The 5,158-nt window shown below is 43.1% G+C and overlaps 1 non-coding gene across 1 annotated transcript; it reads left to right on the top strand.

Annotated features, from left to right (window-relative positions):
• Positions 1-423: 423 nt before the first annotated feature.
• Positions 424-497, top strand: TRNAS-GCU (transfer RNA serine (anticodon GCU)). The gene has a single exon. It is a non-coding gene; the product is annotated as a tRNA-Ser (tRNA).
• Positions 498-5,158: the final 4,661 nt, after the last annotated feature.

The following is a 5,158-nucleotide window of genomic DNA, read 5'->3' on the forward strand; positions in this document are numbered from 1 at the left end:
GAGCGGTCCGCAGGGAAGGAAGCCAATAATGGGAGTGTCAGGGCGAAACTTCATTAATGAAAGGATTTGCACTGCCCCACCGTGCCGCACGGACGAACTTCAATAGCCCATCATAGCACTCTCAGTCAGGGGGTTAGGGAACTCTTGAAGATATCAATAGAATAACATTTCTTTTTCATAAGTTTCAGTGGATGCAGAGCCAACAAGTGCAATTTTTCAGCGTAAGGTCAGGTTACAGAAAGGCCTATTTTGATAAGCAAGGCATTGCAAACAAATAGGTAGAGCAGAGAGCTAACCTAAGGAGCGAGCTTGTTGTAGTTGGTCTAAAGGGGGAAATAAAGGACTGTCCCGCTATAGCTCAGTTAGCGTTATAGTTACAAAGGTAACCGGTAGGAGACTGTTGAATCGACAGTAGTTACGAAAGGGGAAATAGCTCAGTTGGTTAGAGTGCTGGTCTGCTACGCCAGAAGTCGCGGGTTCGAACCCCGTTTTCCCCGCCCGATCTTTCTTTCTTCTCGAGGTCATACCTCTGCCACTTTACCCTAAGTTTCACTAAGGTATATAACCCCATTCGGGTAAGAGGAGCAAGCAGTGGGGAACATCTATTTATATGCGTGTTAGCATCAACAACATCTTTTTGAAAGTAAATTACATCGATCCTCGGTACTAGGTACTCAGGTAAGTAAATCCTGAGGATAGAACTAGAGCAAGTAAGCTCATCGCACTATCAAGTCAGTCAGGAACTAGTCTTCCAAGCTTAAGAAGAAGTGAAAAGTAAGCAAGTTGTCACCTAGTGAGGGCTAAAAGACACGGAGAACATCCCCCCTCTATTTACCAATAGCTTCCGCCTTCCTCTCTTTCATTTCATGTCGGTTCAACCGAGCCAATAGATTCCATAGGCGGGTCAGTTATAGCTGTAGTAGCCTTTGATTAGGTCCTTTCAATAGACTTTCCGTAGCTACAATTCGATAGACTTTCCGTAGCTCAGTACTGCTGATCGTTGACGCCCGCAACTGTACTTACGGCTGTACTTGTGAAAAGAGATAGAGCCGTCTCGCTATGACTCAAAGATGGTTAAAAAGCTAATAGATGGGCCACAAAAGGTACAGGAGAGGGGGTAAGAAGAGTAGACTTACTACTAGATACAAGATAGGGTATACAGCTAAAAGGGTGAGATAGAGGAATGAAATGAGCCAGTGAAATGGTCCACGACCACAAGTATTGAGCTATAACCATAAAACTTGGGGAGTGCCTCAAGAAAATCCATTGAAATAGAAGACCCAGGTTGTAATGGAACAGACAAAGGTTGAAGAAGACCAACAGGAAGGGTGTGCTCACTCTTATTGAGTTGACACACATTACAGTGAAGAACAAACTTGGAGGGAGAAAAAGAAACCAGAAGGGACCCATTGTTTCTATGCAAGTCGAACAATGATGGAAAAGCATCTAGTATGTAGCCGACATATGCCAACAACCCAAATGCACATATGCTAGTTAAGTTGAACTCCTAAATTAAAGCGCAAGCAACAAAACTACTTTTTTGAAGGCGCGGAGCGTTGAAGAAGAGAACAGCTCGATTAACACAACTAGGGGAAATATGGTTCATTTTCCTAGAACACCACAACAAATGTCCCTACCAGCTGTTGCCAGTGAAGCTGAAACCATGGCTACCCCTCAACAAGCCTCTAGCTCTTATCCTAGGCCTGAACCGCCTGAACCTCCAATTACCGTACCATTGGTACTGAATACGACCACCACTCACACCTATTCCAGACCTTTAAACCCCTGACCACCTAGACCTCTAGTAGCAAAGCAACTAAAAGACCCAATCACAAAAATAACCCTCTCTATCCCCCTCAAAACCTTGGCACAAACACTTGTTTCCAGCCACCTATGGCCTTCCTCACAACTCAAAACATGATAATATTAGACGTAATCCTGCACCTCCACCACCACAACCAAGACCCAATTCAATACCAAATATCCCATTTTCCCAACCAATACTTTTGCCCTATGCTGGAAATTCCATGAAACCAGAAGTGCCAATATATACTTACCTTAACCAACCGCTTCCAACTCAATAGCATGACCCGTACCAATACCTGCAAGAACAAAGGCCGCAAAATCAATATCAACATGGGCAGCAGATACATCAACCTCCTAGAGTTTCTTTCCCAATATTTGAAGGGGCCAGGTCTTGGATACAAAAGTGTGAACATTACTTTTCGGTGTACCAAGTTACGGATTGGTACAAGGTAGAACTTTCGGCTATGCACCTTAGGGGGAGAGCTGAAAGCTGGTACAACAGTTTCTTAGTGAATAGGGGACAAGTATCTTGGCAAGAGTGAATTCAAGAGATTGTAGAGAGGTTTGAGGTAAGAAATGTGGTTGGTGATGAGTTTAATCACTTGAGGCAAAGAGGAAGCCTAGAAGAGTACAAGTCACACACAATTGGCAGAATTGAGGGCTGCCAGGTTGAGGTGCAATCCCTATTACGATGACAACCTTTTTCGACAAAGTTTTCTTGGGGGTAAGGGTATTGTAAATAGAGATAGATGTTTCGTCCGCCTCTGAGAAACAATTCGGCAACCCTGCTCTTCCCTTTGCCTCTTCCACATCTATTTTTGAAACTTGATTCGGTTGAGTTTGAAGCAAGGATCTAATCAGATAACACTTTGTTCTCCAATGAATGGAGGTGGAATAATTTCTTGAGATAGAGAAAGCTACATCTCGACTTTATTTAAACGAAAGAAAAAGGTTAGTCCTGCTCCTAGACTTCCAATTCCAAGTAGTAGTAACGGAAAGGAACATGTTTAGGAGAACTTTTTTTATGTCTTTCTTATAGCGATCGCTGAAAGTCAGTCAATGCCCTGGCTTCAATGAATGAAGACCGATGGGCTACGAAGCGGAGATGATGTCGTCGTGTCAATGCTCGTGATGTCTTCACCAGGATTTGACTTACCAATGTGAAAGGTACCGTGCCAGTGGTTCTATCATTTAGATAGAGAGTGATCTTTCCTTCTTGTCGAAGAAAGATATGACGTTGGGAAGGGAAAGGGAGTAGAAACGTTTTCGTAGCCTTGGGGCAAAGGGCTGAGAGTTCCGTGATCTAGTTCTTTGAGCATACATAGGTTGAGGATGGAACTCCTATAGCAATCGATGTGGAAAAAGGCAACAACCGAGAATACAAAGTAGAAAAAGCGAGTGAGATCTTGACTTTCTATTATCATACAACATAGAAGTATTTAATCAAATCAGAAAGAGCCCTGGGATTTCACCAAAACGGCATAATTGAAAGCTCTCGTCTCAGTCGCTCGCCTAAGAAAAGGTACTGGGTTGCTCCGTGATGACGAATAAGCAACCCAGCCCAATCCTTGCTTTCATAGAAAAAGGTGAATTTACTCGAATATTCGTTCAATGACTCAATATTTAGTAATCAAATCATGCGTTTGTTAGATCATTTAGTGAGAAATAAAACGAGAATAAAGAGAGAGTCCTCACCTCAATATCGACAACAATGACCTGGCAAGTGAAGTAAAGTAAAAGCAAAGTAGAGCCCGGTTGATGTCAAACGTTTTCAAATCTTACCCACCATATCCATTCATGCACGTTACTAGATGAAAAGTAAAAAATAAAGCAATGATGGTTTTTATCAGAGCATGCCCCTACGAACGAAATATTTGGAGTTTGACAACTGGTTGACGCCGGTTGATACTCGAATGAATATATCGCCGGTAGATACTTGCTTTTCTAATGAGGTAGACACTTTTGCGTGTTAAGGTTTCCACTTCAAACCATCTAGATTTACACTTCCATTTCTCGTTGTTGACACGGTTTACACTTGACTTCATTCAAACTGACACTTATGTATCTATCTAGGCATGCGGGCACTTAACCAAACTCAGGTTGACACAAACTATACAAAAGTCTTAATTAGGGTGTTTTTTTCCGATCAACCCGAAACTCCGAACAGAACCGACCCTGACTAGACCTTTTCCCAAGCAACTCCGAATACTGGAAAATCTGAATGAAATTCGATAAGAGAAATCAGAGCATGTTTCTAAATTTGTGATAACTACTTATTTATGAGTGAGAAATGCTTCATGCGAGCACCCTTGGCGGCCTGCTTTTGAGACAGGGAGGCCATGCTTGTATCTATGCTTTTCATCATTGGTCTGGTCTACTCGTACCCCACCCCGCAAGGTACATCTTCGACTACCGTGCTTCTTATCTTGACGCTATACATTCAGTTTAGTCAGTCCCAGAGACTTATCCTTCAGAAAAAGGTAATCCACCCATATTGGACTTTTCTTCACCTGGCCTCGCGGATTCAATACCAAATTCTCTTTGCATACCGGCCTGCTAATTCCGGGATTAGCTGTTCTCAATGACTGGTGGATGCCTCTTTTCTACCTTAGAAATCGTTTTTATGTACCTTCTCCCTCTCTACACCTTTTTTCCGCCTCGCCGCCCAGAAAGACCTATAGAAGAAGGAAGAATTCAATCCGTATACTCCAAGCACCATAACTATCGCACTTTCCAAGCAACCTTCCAATGAAGAAAGTGCAATTGAAACAATCAAGAACGGAAAAATAATTAGACTCCCTCGTCAATTGTTTGGAATGGAATTAGGCTCCTCTACTCTAGTCGTGCTCTTCTATTTCGGGCAGTAGCTCAGCCCGTTCCGGGCTTTCCTTTACTGAATCTATTAGTAGTTGCACTTTTTGACATACGCCTTTATTTAGGCATTGGTTGTAGGCATCCCCTTCTCTTCAAGGAATTTCTGCGCCCAGTTCCTGATCAAGTGTTGGAAAAACCGGAATATGATGCTTTCTACTTCAGCAGTAGGGTTGGCCTGAAGCCAGCCCATAGAATAGATACGGGCGTGTTCTACACAGGAGTTCTTGTAGAACATGTTCCAATCAAACCTCTTTCCCTTCGTCTTCGGTTTTCAATACGAACAAGTGTCATCCTCTTCTCCCATCGTTTGGATGGAATACCCACGTGGAGCTGACCTTCACTTTTCAGAGATAGGGGCAAGCCGATAATTTGTAGCCTCCCTGGTTGTTTTCTGGAAATTTCAGTAGAAGTGAAGCCCTGTAGGAGCTCCCTAGGGACTCTAGCTAAGACCTTTTTGAGACCCTGGGTGACTCGCGTG

Source organism: Triticum aestivum, chromosome 6A (genome assembly GCF_018294505.1).
Source record: "Triticum aestivum cultivar Chinese Spring chromosome 6A, IWGSC CS RefSeq v2.1, whole genome shotgun sequence".
Lineage (NCBI taxonomy): Eukaryota > Viridiplantae > Streptophyta > Magnoliopsida > Poales > Poaceae > Triticum > Triticum aestivum.